The sequence below is a fragment of the Podarcis tiliguerta genome (assembly GCF_965153285.1).
Source record: "Podarcis tiliguerta genome assembly, chromosome: 3".
Taxonomy (NCBI): Eukaryota; Metazoa; Chordata; class Lepidosauria; order Squamata; family Lacertidae; genus Podarcis; species Podarcis tiliguerta.
This window is the reverse complement of record NC_139536.1, coordinates 115,261,054-115,275,124: the sequence shown is the minus strand read 5'-3', so window position 1 is coordinate 115,275,124 and position 14,071 is coordinate 115,261,054. Positions and strand designations below refer to the sequence as shown.

Here is a 14,071-nt window from a genome sequence, read left to right as displayed (position 1 = left end):
GGTGGTCAGTGAGGCAACCAAGCTGCAAAGGAGGCCAAATTATTTGGTCGAGACAAAATCCAAGCACTGTAAGGTGTGAAATCTAGACTTTTATACCCTTGGAAGTGGAATGTTCATTTGACCATCGTATTATTCCTCTAAAAACTCCTCATTCACTTAAAGCAACTGCAAAAATCCCTGAAAAACAGGGTATCACTCTTCCTTGGGGAATGGGTTTGGGAGGGGAGGGAGAATCAATTTTTATGGCAGGAAATTTGCCCCTTAAGTTATCAGTAAACCTGCTGATAATTAACACCTTCCATATCATTGGATCAGATAAGGAAGGGAGAGAATCTATTATGTTGATTCCACCGTCCATCTGGTAGTCTTTTCCCCGGAACTGGCTGAAGGAGAGCAGCAGTCATACATAACAGCCTCCGGTAAGTCAGCGCAGCACTCCTGTGGGGTTATCAAGCAGGCCAGCCTTCGCAGGCAGAGCAAAACCTTCCGCCAGGGAACTTCCTGCTAAAGTGCTTGCACCGCATCTCTAGGATTATCCCCACAACACCAACATATCATCTGGCTTTAAACTTCACGCCCCCTGGCAACATATACACTAAAAATTCTATTCCCTTCCATGTGCCTTCTTATCCTTTAGCTCTGTCTTCCAATTGTGCCTCCTAGCAGCCATTGGCTGAGACTCACCCCTCACCACCCAACACCAAGCTGGATTAGCTGCAAGCCAATAGCTGGGGGTCAGGATTAGGAGGCCAGTGTGTGCTTTAATATAAGCTGCCTATAATTAATGGCATTATTAATAGCTTGACTGAAAAATTCATTAAAAAATCCATTAAAAATAAATACCCTTTTACAAAAGGCATTGCCTTGGGTGAGAAAAACAGGGGGGGAAGATAAAGCAGAATTGATTGGTGGTTTTCAGTTCAGAGAAAGACAGACCATAGTTCAAGCTGATTAAAATTGAACATTTGAGATTAAGCACTCTTGCCAAAATATTCTCTGTAGTTACTTAATATGAAAATATTATAAGATGTCACATTTAAACATCTTTTATAGAGAGAGGACTTGAGTGTGTGATACGAGCTGCATGTCACTGCTATATAAAGTTCTTCTCTAGCAGAGAATCAGTACAGAAATCTGAAGTTAACTGTATGATCCACTCCACCTCTCAACTGCACGCAGGGCTTTCAAATGCTTCCTCCAGTTTTTTAACCCCTAACAAAATGCCTTGGGAAACGTTTGCACTGAAATTTGAGCAGCTGTGGGCCTTTGGTCCCTCTGTTTAGGACACTTTTCATTCTCTTCACAATCTGGCAAGCTGGTCTCTGTGGTGCACTGCAGCAATGCTCATTTTAGGCACTTTTCATCTCCCCTCTCGCCCCTCAAGCAAACTCCTCTTCCCCACCAGAATGTATATGCAAAAGGCTGGAAGGATCAAAGGAACCAAGCCACGCCTAGGCCACGTGCCAGCTTTGCATGGACTTTGACTTTTTGCTTAGAGGCCCAGACTGTAATGGCTCTCTCAGGGAATTTAAGGCTCGGAGCGGTAATCCAAAGCCCTCGTGCTACTAAAGGCTAGAGAAGCTCACAGAAGGGAGCAGAAGAGCCCAGTAGGTCACATCAAACAGTCAAGAGATTCCCCAAGGCAATGGATTTGGTGCATTCGTTTAAGTTGGCCATTAGTGTCTCCACACTGCAGGTTACCTTAGTTTTGAGTCTTGGTCAGTTTCTGTTCTCTTTGCTTCACACAGATCGGCTGCTGGGTGCTTTTGTTGTATGAGAATAGCTTGCACGTTTGAGTGTTGGGCTGTTCTACAATAAATGAAGTTTCCAGCTTTGGATTAAGGCACATTTCTGTTAGCAGTGCTTTTTTTCTTTTAAAAAAAATGGTGCTGGTAGAGTTTGAAGAAGAAGAAGAATTTGGATTTGATATCCCACTTTATCACTACCCTAAGGAGTCTCAAAGCGGCTAACATTCTCCTTTCCCTTCCTCCCCCCCCAACAAACACTCTGTGAGGTGAGTGAGGCTGAGAGACTTCAGAGAAGTGTGACTGGCCCAAGGTCACCCAGCAGCTGCATGTGGAGGAGCAGAGACGCGAACCCGGTTCCCCAGATTAAGAGACTACCACCCTTGACCGCTACACCACACCACTAAGTTGTCATAGGAATTGCCACACTTTTAACATTGGGGGGGAGGTGCCGGGACTGTATACCACTGAGTACCCCCCAGAAAAAAAGCACTGTCCATTAGTCTTCAAAATATTGGTATGAGCTTTCGTGTACACACGAAAGCTCATAAATAAGAAACTTAGTTGGTCTCTAAGGTGCTACTGGAAGGAATGTTTTTATTTTCTTTTGACTACAGCAGACCAACACAGCTACCTACCTGTAACTAGAACATTAGTCTTCAATTAGGGATGTTAGAGTAATCCATTGAAAATGGACTTTCAAGTGGATTTTCTTCCATCCACCTGTTGGACCCCCATCTGGCACGGGCTCTTCTTATGAACACTCTTCATCTTAGTTTTCTACCATTTAAAATAAATAAATACACATACGATGCATAAATTGCTTTGCAATTCACATTATCTACATATTCCTGAATGTATAATTGCTGCTGTCTCAACAGGGGTCTCATTCATTTTCTTTATTTCTGAAATGCTGTTTGTCTGCATTTATGTTGCTAGAGACAGCCTACAGCATGGGCAGGCAAACTAAGGCCTGGGGGCCGGATCCAGCCCAATAGCTTTCTCAATCCGGCCCACGGACGGTCCAGGAATCAGCGTGTTTTTACATGAGTGGAATGTGTGCTTTTATTTAAAATGCATCTCTGGGTTATTTGTGGGGCATAGGAATTTGTTCATTATTTTTTTCCAAAATATAGTCCAGCCCCCCACAAGGTCTGAGGGACAGTGGACCGGCCCCCTGCTGAAAAAGTTTGCTGACCCCTGGCCTACAGGCAGTAAGGCTAGAATCCTAACCATATCAACTTAGAAGTAAGTTCCCTTGAATTCAGTGGGTCTTACTCCCATGTAAATGGGGTTATGATTGCAGCCTTCATCCACTTCCTTCTGTGCAAATCATCATCATCATTACCACCAATGGAATTTAGCATTCTTCATTGTTCTTTCAACCTGGAAAGATGTGATCTCTTTTGTTGCCTATTGACTTCATCAGAGCTGCATAGTGAAACTCTTTTGCTGCCAAACATAAAACAACAGTTTAAAGCAGCCAAACATAAAATAATGTCTACTGCAAACATTTAAAACAGAGGTTAACTGGAGCATTATGTTTCAGCACACACAAATGACCATTTTCTGTATAAAATACACATTTATGGAATGATGTGTTGCATTACAAAAATGACTTGTATAAGTGGCCTTAGAATGTCTGTAAAACAATTAATTTGTCTATAGGAATCCATACAACCCAGAACTCAAAGAGCAAAATATCAGCAGGGTCCCAAATTGTCCTTCCCTGAGACCTGAGCAAGAGCAATAAGACAAGATGACAAGTTTATATCAAACTGTAAAATCAAGATAGCAAGGCTACAGCCCTATCTGCAGGACAAACTGGATTGAATTCAATGGGACTTATGTCTATGGTTAGGATTGCAGTACAGATGGTTTGTTTTATGTGTGGTTTCCTGTGTCTTTTATTGTTTTAAAGAAGATGGCAAGTATAAAAAATACAAAAATTTACAAAAATACAAACCAACAGGTAAGTCACACATTCAGAAGTAGCAAAAGTACAACCTCTTTTTAAACCCTACTCCGAGCAACCCATATATGAACACTCAGCAGCATAAAAAAGCTAAGAAAATATCAGTCTGCAAATAAAAAACACAATCTTACAGAAAAGACCAAGACTAAAGCAAGACAAAATAAGAAAAGGAAGCTGCCAACACTCATTTACAGGTAAGTGTAGTGAGGGAGATAGTTTCAGGCAAAGAGAAATACAGGCCAAATGAAGAGGAGCTATGAAAAGGATAAATTAAGCATTCCAACAGTTTGGGTTCGGGTTATAAAAATTCATTAAATTTTTTTTTGAAAAAATGTTGAGTAGCCCCTTAGAGACCAACAAAGTTTATTCTGGGAATAAGCTTCCGTGAGCATGCACACTTCTTGAAATACCTGAAGGTTAGGGTTAGGGATAGAGTGAGAGTTAGAGGTCATGGTTGAGTTTAGGGTTGATGTTAGAGTTGGGCTTGAGGATACGGTTAGGGTAAGGGTTAGGGAGAGGCTTACAGTAAGGGAAGAGCTTGGGGTTAGGGTGAGAGTTGGCATTGAGTTTAAGGATAGAGTTGAGCTAAGGGTTGGAGTTAGGGTTAAGGTTAGGGTTAGGTCTAGGGGTAGAGTTTAGGTTAGGGTTAAGGTTGAGGTTAGGGTTTGGGTTTGGGTCTGGATTTAGGTATGGGTAAGGGTTGGGGTTAGGGTTAGGGTTAGGGTTAGGGTAAGGGTTGAGGTTAGGGTTAGGGTTACGTATAGGGTTAGTGTTATGGTTGGGGTTAGGTTTAGGGTTGAGGTTAGGGGTTGTGTTAGGGTTAGGGTTGGGGTTGGGGTTAGGGTTAGGATTAGGGTTGAGGTTAGGTTGGGATTAGGTTGGAATTAGGGCTATGGTTAGAGTTGAGGTTAGGGTTAGGGTTAAAGTTAGGGTTAGGGTTGAGGTTAGGTTGGGATTAGGTTGGGGTTAGGGTTAGAGTTAGGGTTACATTTACGGTTAGTCTTAGGGTTAGGGTTAGGGTTAGGTTTGAGGTTAGGGTTAGGTTTGAGGTTAGGGTTAGGGTTGGAGTTGGGGTTTGGGTTAGCGTTAGGGTTAGCGTTAGGTTTGAGGTTGGGGTAGGAGTAGGGGTAGGTTTGAGGTTGAGGTAAGGTTTAGGGTAAGGGTTGAGGTTAGGGTTAGCGTTACGTATTGGGTTAGTGTTATGGTTGGGGTTAGGTTAGGGTTAGGGTTAGGGTTAAGGTTAGCCTTAGGGTTGAGGATAGGGTTAGGGTTAGGGTTAGCTTTTCCGTTCAGTTAGGGTTAGGGTTAGGGGAGGAGTAGGGGTAGGTTTGAGGTTGAGGTAAGGTTTAGGGTTAGGGTTAGGGTTAGGGTTAGGGTTAGGGTAAGGGTTGAGGTTAGGGTTAGGGTTACGTATAGGGTTAGTGTTATGGTTGGGGTTAGGATTAGGGTTGAGGTTAGGGGTTGTGTTAGGGTTAGGGTTGGGGTTAGGGTTAGGGTTAGGGTTAAGGTTAACGTTAGGGTTAGGGTTGAGGTTAAGGGTTAGGGTTAGGGTTAGGGTTAGGGTTAAGGTTAGGGTAGGGTTAGCGTTAGGGTTAGCGTTAGGTTTGAGGTTGGGGGAGGAGTAGGGGTAGGTTTGAGGTTGAGGTAAGGTTTAGGGTAAGGGTTGAGGTTAGGGTTATGTATTGGGTTAGTGTTATGGTTGGGGTTAGATTTAGGGTTGAGGTTGGGGTTAGGGTTAGGGTTAGGGTTGGAGTTGGGCTTAGTTTTATGGTTGGGGTTGGGTTTAGGGTTAGGGTTAAGGTTAAGGTTAGGGTTAGGGTTAGGGTTAGGGTGGCGCTGTGGGTTAAAGCCTCAGCGCCTAGGGCTTGCCGATCGAAAGGTCGGCGGTTCGAATCCCCACGGCGGGGTGCGCTCCCGTTGTTCGGTCCCAGCACCTGCCAACCTAGCAGTTCGAAAGCACTCCCGGGTGCAAGTAGATAAATAGGGACCGCTTACTAGCGGGAAGGTAAACAGCGTTTCCGTGTGTGGCTCTGGCTTGCCAGAGCAGCGATGTCACGCTGGCCACGTGACCCGGAAGTGTCTCCGGACAGCGCTGGCCCCCGGCCTCTTGAGTGAGATGGGCGCACAACCCTAGAGTCTGTCAAGACTGGCCCGTACGGGCAGGGGTACCTTTACCTTTTTTAAGGTTAGGGTTGGAGTTGGGGTTTGGGTTTGGGTTTGGGTTAGCGTTAGGGTTAGGGTTAGGTTTGAGGTTGGGGTAGGAGTAGGGGTAGGTTTGAGGTTGAGGTAAGGTTTAGGGTAAGGGTTGAGGTTAGGGTTAGTGTTACGTATTGGGTTAGTGTTATGGTTGGGGTTAGGTTAGGGTTAGGGTTAGGGTTAAGGTTAGCCTTAGGGTTGAGGATAGGGTTAGGGTTAGGGTTAGCTTTTCCGTTCAGTTAGGGTTAGGGTTAGGGTTAGGGTTAGGGTTGGGTTTGAGGTTGGGGTAGGAGTAGGGGTAGGTTTGAGGTTGAGGTAAGGTTTAGGGTAAGGGTTGTGGTTAGGGTTAGGGTTAGGTATAGGGTTAGTGTTATGGTTGGGGTATGGTTTAGGGTTGAGGTTAGGGGTTGTGTTATGGTTAGGGTTAGGGTTAGGGTTAGGGTTAAGGTTAGGGTTGTAGTTAGGGTTAGGGTTGGAGTTGTGGTTAGTGTTATGGTTGGGGTTAGGTTTAGGGTTGAGGTTAGGGGTAGTGTTATGGTTAGGGTTAGGGTTAAGATTAGGTTTAGGGTTAGGGTTAGCCTTAGGGTTGAGGATAGGGTTAGGGTTGAGGATAGGGTTAGGGTTAGGGTTAGCTTTTCGGTTCAGTTAGTGTAAGGGTTAAGGTTAAGGTTAAGGTTAAGGTTAGGGTTGGGGTTGGGGTTGGGGTTAGGGTTAGGGTTAGGGTTAGGGTTAAGGTTGGAGTTGGGTTAGTTTAGGTTAGGGTTAGGGTTAGGGTTGATATTAGGTTGGGATTAGGGTTAGGGTTAGGGTTACATTTACGGTTAGGTGTGGGTTAGGGTTAGTCTTAGGGTAGGGTTGAGTTTGAGGTTGGGGTAGGAGTAGGGGTAGGTTTGAGGTTGAGGTAAGGTTAAGGGTAAGAGATGAGGTTAGGGTTAGGGTTACTGTCAGGGGTTCAGGAGCAGAGGCACAGGAAATGGAGAGCGAGGGGGAGGAGTCCGAAGGAAATGTCAGCGATGACAGCGGTCCGAGGTCTCTGAGTCTTTCCAGCGAATCGGAAGATTCACAGAAGGAGGCTCCCAGGGTCAGGGCAAGGGGGGTGCCTAGGGGGACACCCCAGGAAGAAGGGGCCAGAGGGGACTCAGAGAGCAGCAGCTGGAAATCAGGACCAGCGTCCACACCAGAGTGCAGTAGGGGGGAGGAGTCCCAGGCATCGGGATCAGGCGGCGCGCTGCCAGCAGAAGGACAGGAGGCAGGACTGGCCACGCCTACATCGGGGAGCGAGGAAACGGTCGAGAGGAAGGTTGAAGGCTGGGCGCGCGCGCCAAGTTCAAATGTACAGGAGGGCGGCGCAGTTGGCAGCCCGGATAGGGAGCCAGGTCCCAAAGCCCGCCGAAGAGAGAGGGAGGAGTCAGGGGGGTCAACGTCTGCGTCGGAAGAATCCAGGAAGGAAGGGACCCCGGGGGGTAGCAGGACCCAGAGGAGAAAGGAGAGACGGAAGAGGTGGAGTAAGGCTAGAATCTTAAACTGGTGTACAGGGGGCGGAGATTCAGATGGAGCTTCGCCGGTCTAAACCCTAGACGTAGAGCTGGGGCGCTCCGGTTTGAGAATGGAAACTGTACTTCAATAAAGACTTTTATACATTACTACCGGCTAGCGTTGGTCCTCTGTGAGCTGGGACCTGGAGCCAGCTCTGACAGTAAGCTCCATCTGCACAAAAAATTTTGCACCAAGAACCTCGTAACGTGAGGGACGCAGCAAGGGAAGAGTAGTGGTGCTTCGCGAGCTGACAAGAGTCAGGCAAGATGACGACAGAACAGCATCTAATAGAACTGCAAAATGCAGTGACACAACTCAACGCGGAGGTACGTGCGTCCAGGAAAAGGGAGGAGGGAACAGCTGCCGCCTACAAGGATCTCCAAGCCAGGTTGGAAGTGCTTTCTAAACAGGGGCAACCGGGACCCAAATCAGAGGGCATTGGCTTGGGGAGAAGGGGAGGCAGCCTTGTATCTCATTTCGACGGGAGTTTACAGCAGTACCCTAACTTCCGAGCAGACCTGCTGTTTGCGCTGGATCTGCTGGAAAAAGACTTTAGAGATGAGCGAGAGAAAGTGGGGTTTATCTTGTCCCATTTGCATGGGGAAGCCAAAGCGTGGCTGAGGAATTTGTGGAGAGATAAAGATCCGGCGCTCCAAGATGCGAATGCTTTCATCAAAGCGATGGATTCGTGTTTTTTATCAAAGATAGACATCGATATTGCCAGAAAAGACATACATGGGCTCAAACAAGGCAGAGCCAGTGTGAGGCAGTACCATTCCCGCTTTTTTGGATTAGTCCATGCGCTGGGATGGGAGAAAGATTCTGCTCCAGTCAGAGACCTTTTTTGGGAAGGCTTGAATGCAAATGTGAAAGATGAGATTGCAAGGGGGGAGAGACCAAAGAGCACTCAGCAAGTGGTCCAGCGGGCGCTGGAGATTGGGGTGCGTCTGGAAGAACGTCCATGGAACAGAGAAGAAGGACGTTGGGGACGTACGCCAGCGAGAGCACCTCCCCTTTTTCCCAAGGATGCAGCGCGTGCGCAATCCACACCCTCGCAGGGAGGGGGAGAAGAACCGATGGAGATTGGAGGCGCCAGGGCTCAGTCAGCTACCAGAGCCCTAACACCGGGAGCAGTCAAAGCGAAGCCTCCTAGAGGGAACAGGAAGTGCTACATCTGCGACAGTGCTCAGCACATGGCGAAAGAGTGTCCCCAGAGGCTCCATAAGCACACTGCAGCCTCTGCAACAGTCACAGACGCAACTCAGCAGAGAGAACCACAGCAGGGAAACGACAGAGTCTGGCTGGAGGAAGAGGCACTGGGGTCCAGCCAGACAAGTCAGTGAAGCAATCCCCAGAAATTTTGCAACCCACAGACCCCCTCCCGCCCAAACCAGTGGTGCAGCTCACAGCATCGCTCCAACTGCCCAATGGACTCACTATGGAAGTGCCGATTACCATTGACTCTGGTAGTAACGCAGACTTCATAGGACTGGATTTTATTCAACAGCACAACATAGCACTACTGCCAGCCACGCTGCCTCTGAAGGTTGTCACGGTGGATGGCAGGGAATTGCTGGGGGGGCAGGTGGTGCAGCAAACGCCTCCGATGGTGATGCAAATTGGGAATCACTGAGAAGTCATCAGCTTCAATGTCACCCACCTGTCGGACACGCCTGTAGTATTGGGCATGAGTTGGCTGCACAGGCACAGCCCAGCATTGGCGTGGTACCAGCGCCAACTGACCTTCGGCTCCTCCTACTGTGCGGAACATTGCATTCTGCCTAGCCCGGAAGGGGAAGAGGATGACCCGCAGCTACAATTAGGCACGCTGCAAGCAGTGCCACTCAAGTATGCAGCGTTTTTGGAGGTTTTCTGCGAGAAAGAAGCGGACAAGCTGCCTCCCCACAGGCCCTATGACTGCAAGATTGACCTCCTGCCAGGGGCGACGCTGCCAACCGGGAAACTGTATTCCATGTCTGAAGACGAGTTGCAGGAACTCAGGGAGTTCATAGACCTCAACTTGAAGCGCGGTTTCATCCGGGAGTCGAAGGCAGTGGGGGGCAGTCCTGTATTCTTTGTGAAGAAGAAGGACACGCCCCAAAAAAGACTTGTAGTGGACTTCAGGATTTTAAATTCCAAGACCAAGCCCACGGCCTTTCCTATGCCCAAAATAGACGACCTGCTCGCTACGGTGAGGAAAGGACGCGTTTTCACAAAGTTGGATCTGCGAGGGGCGTACAACCTGATTCGCATACGGGAGGGCGACGAGTGGAAGACTGCCATGTTCACGCCCCTGGGCACCTACGAATACAGAGTTATGCCTTTTGGATTACAAAATGGCTCCCACTGTTTTCAAGCCTTCATGCATCACGTACTGGCGGGTCTCCTCTACAAGAAATGCGTCTGCTTCTTGGACGACATCCTGATATTCTCAGAATCAGAGGAGACCCACGAGGGAGACGTCAAGGAAGTTCTGCAGAGACTGCAGGAGCATAGGCTGTACGCCAAGCTGGAAAAGTGCCAGTTCGACAGGAAGGAGGTAGATTTCCTGGGCTACAAGTTGTCGGACAAGGGGCTCGCCATGGACAGCGCCAAGGTTCGCGCAGTGTTGGACTGGAAGAGCCCGCGCAATCGGAAGGAGGTCCAGCGGTTTGTGGGTTTCGCCAACTTTTACTGCAAGTTCATCAAGGGGTTCGCGATGCAGACAGCGGCCATTACAGACACGCTCAGCTCCAAGAAGAAGAAGTTCATCTGGACGGAGCAAGCGGAGCAGTCCTTTCAGAACCTCAAGCGTCTCTTCTCGTCCGAAGAGCAGCTACTGCATGTGAATCCCAGCAGACCAATGAGGGTTGAAACGGACGCCTCGGACAGAGCCGTGGGAGCAGTACTGTTGCAGCAAGACCCGCTTGGGGACTGGAGACCGTGTGCCTTCTACTCTCGAAAGCTCAGCAAGTCAGAGCAGAACTACACCATCTGGGACAGGGAGTTGCTGGCCATTCATGCGGCATTCAAGGCGTGGCGACACTTCCTCATCGGAGCCAAACACACAGTGCAGGTTCGCACGGACCATAAGAACCTGGAGTACTGGCGCACGGCAAGGTTCTTGAACCAGCGGCACATAAGATGGGCGGAGTTCTTTGCAGATTTCAACTTCAGGATAGAGTACATCCCAGGCGACAACAACATCATGGCAGATGCACTGTCCAGAAAGCCGCAATACCTCGAAGAGGCGGCACCAGCAGCGGCCAAGCACATTTTCGCACCGGAAGCGTGGGCGTGCGCTTCAGCAACCGTGGACCTGGATGCTGTCCGTCGAGCGCTGCAGGAAGACCCCTTCGCACAAGCCAAGATGGAGGAGGTGCACAAGGGCACGGCGACGGACGATGAGTTCCAGATACGCGACGGATTGCTCATCCGCAGAGGGGCCCTCTACGTACCGGGAGACGACCTCCGCGCGAAAGTACTGCAGCAGTTGCACGACGCACCCACCGCCGGGCACTTTGGCAAAGAGAAGACGGCAGAATTAGTAGCCAGAGAGTTTTGGTGGCCCAAGATGCGGGGGGAAGTCGCGGATTACGTCTCGAGGTGCGACACCTGCCAAAGGGCCAAGTCAGTGCACAAACCACCGGCGGGACTGCTCGAACCGCTGCAGACACCGAGCGCACCGTGGGAGAGGGTGGCCCTGGACTTTGTCACGGATTTACCCAGCTCGAGAGGCAAGATGGCTGTGCTAGTGGTGGTGGACATGTTCACCAAAATGGCCCACTTCATTCCGTGCGCGAAGGTGGCCACGGCGGAACAGACCGCCAAACTGTTCATAGACCAAGTGTTCAGGGTTCACGGTCTGCCACGGTCTATCTTGTCCGACCGCGGGCGACAGTTCATCTCGAACTTCTGGCAGAAGCTGATGGGATTCCTGAACGTCAAGATCAACCTAGCGTCGGCAAGACACCCGCAGACCAACGGACAAGCGGAGCGAGTCAACGCCATCATGCAGCAGTACCTGAGATGCTATGCAAATCAGCAGCCAGCAACATGGGTGGACTACCTGCCGCTCGCTGAGTTCGCCTACAACAACACGAAGCACGTGTCCACGGGGGTGACACCGTTCTTCGCCAACAACGGAAGGCATCCCAGAACCTTCCCGGGATTAGAGAGACTGGGGGAGGGGGAGCCACAGGCAGCGGAAGCCTTAGCGTCAGAGTTGCAGGAGGTTCACGAACAGCTTCGGAGGCAGTTAGAACGAGCAAAGCACGCATACAAACTGCAGGCCGACAAGCACAGAAGGGTTGGGGAAGACATACAGGTGGGAGACTGGGTTTGGTTGGCAGCCCAGGCAGTGCCGACCAGATCGTTAGCGAAGAAGAAGCTCGGACATAAACAGCTAGGACCTTACCAAGTCGAGGCACAGGTCAATCCAGTGGCCTTCCGGTTGACACTTCCGGAGGGATCCAGAATGCACCCAGTGTTCCATAGATCAGTGCTCACGCCCTACAAAGCACCTCACAGATTTCAGGAGCCGGGCACGGCACCAGACCCGCTCAGGGAGAAGCCCACAAAGAGGGGGTCGCCAAGAGGGGAGCCCATCAACGAGGTCACAGAGATTTTAGACTCGAGATGGGGGGAAGAGGGAGTAGAATATTTTCTCGCCAGCGAAGGTACCCCGGCCAGCGCCAACCGTTGGGTGCCGGACTATGCCTTGGACGAGCCTCTTCTCAAGGAAGAGTTTCATGCCTTGTTCCCACACAGGCCCATGCCAGCCGCGTATTTCGACGACTGGCTTTTCACACCCACACTTTCAGCCAGCACGTTCCAGGGGTTCACCTCGGACGAAGAACCGGCACTAGAAACACGTTCCCCGGAGGGATCGCCCTCGGGGTATGCCTCAGACCGCTCTTATTGGTGGGACGATCGACCAGAGGAGCAGTGGAGCAGGAAGTTGCTGGGGGGTCCTTGGAAGGCAACGACACCAGAGGTGACCGGGGGAGAGACGGAGATGGACGTGTTGGGGGAGGACCTCGGGTTCGAGCACGGCGGCACAGAGATGGAAGCAGAGGAAATCGAGGTCGGCGAGAGCACGGAGGACGAGCCGGACTATTCCGGCTGGATGCACGCCAAGGGGGACGAACTGTATCCGCCATTCACCCCCACAACGACGGAGCACCCAGCACCCACACCTGGAGGAGGGGAGGGGGGAAGGGGGGCTTCGAGGGGGGGATGGATGTCAGGGGTTCAGGAGCAGAGGCACAGGAAATGGAGAGCGAGGGGGAGGAGTCCGAAGGAAATGTCAGCGATGACAGCGGTCCGAGGTCTCTGAGTCTTTCCAGCGAATCGGAAGATTCACAGAAGGAGGCTCCCAGGGTCAGGGCAAGGGGGGTGCCTAGGGGGACACCCCAGGAAGAAGGGGCCAGAGGGGACTCAGAGAGCAGCAGCTGGAAATCAGGACCAGCGTCCACACCAGAGTGCAGTAGGGGGGAGGAGTCCCAGGCATCGGGATCAGGCGGCGCGCTGCCAGCAGAAGGACAGGAGGCAGGACTGGCCACGCCTACATCGGGGAGCGAGGAAACGGTCGAGAGGAAGGTTGAAGGCTGGGCGCGCGCGCCAAGTTCAAATGTACAGGAGGGCGGCGCAGTTGGCAGCCCGGATAGGGAGCCAGGTCCCAAAGCCCGCCGAAGAGAGAGGGAGGAGTCAGGGGGGTCAACGTCTGCGTCGGAAGAATCCAGGAAGGAAGGGACCCCGGGGGGTAGCAGGACCCAGAGGAGAAAGGAGAGACGGAAGAGGTGGAGTAAGGCTAGAATCTTAAACTGGTGTACAGGGGGCGGAGATTCAGATGGAGCTTCGCCGGTCTAAACCCTAGACGTAGAGCTGGGGCGCTCCGGTTTGAGAATGGAAACTGTACTTCAATAAAGACTTTTATACATTACTACCGGCTAGCGTTGGTCCTCTGTGAGCTGGGACCTGGAGCCAGCTCTGACAGTTACGTATAGGGTTAGTGTTATCGTTGGGGTTAGATTTAGGGTTGAGGTTAGGGTTGGAGTTGGGGTTAGTTTTATGGTTGGGGTTGGGTTTAGGGTTGAGGTTAGGGGTAGGGTTAGGGTTAGGGTTAAGGTTAGGTTTAGGGTTAGCCTTAGGGTTGAGGATAGGGTTAGGGTTAAGCTTAAGGTTAAGGTTAACGTTAGGGTTAGAGTTGAGGTTAAGGGTTTGGGTTAGGGTTAGGGTTAGGGTTGAGGTTAGGTTGGGATTAGGTTGGGATTAGGGTTAGGGTTAGGGTTGAGGTTAGGTTGGGATTAGGTTGGGATTAGGGTTAGGGTTAGGGTTAGGGTAAGGGTTGAGGTTAGGGTTAGGGTTACGTATAGGGTTAGTGTTATGGTTGGGGTTAGGATTAGGATTGAGGTTAGGGGTTGTGTTAGGGTTAGGGTTGGGGTTGGGGTTAGGGTTAGGGTTTAGGTTAACGTTAGGGTTAGGGTTAGGGTTAGGGTAAGGGTTGAGGTTAGGGTTAGGGTTACGTATAGGGTTAGTGTTATGGTTGGGGTTAGGATTAGGATTGAGGTTAGGGGTTGTGTTAGGGTTAGGGTTGGGGTTGGGGTTAGGGTTAGGGTTTAGGTTAACGTTAGGGTTA

General features: G+C 50.4%; 1 long non-coding RNA gene across 1 annotated transcript in view; it reads right to left on the bottom strand.

Annotated features, from left to right (window-relative positions):
* Nucleotides 1-1,708: 1,708 nt before the first annotated feature.
* LOC310675261 overlaps nucleotides 1,709-14,071 on the bottom strand; it is a 46,060-nt gene continuing 33,697 nt past the window's right edge. The window contains exons 2-3 of the long non-coding RNA XR_014510008.1: nucleotides 2,384-2,525; nucleotides 1,709-1,809 (exon numbers count right to left, since the gene is read on the bottom strand). This is a non-coding gene — a long non-coding RNA (uncharacterized lncRNA). The remainder of the gene's footprint in view (nucleotides 1,810-2,383; nucleotides 2,526-14,071) is intronic.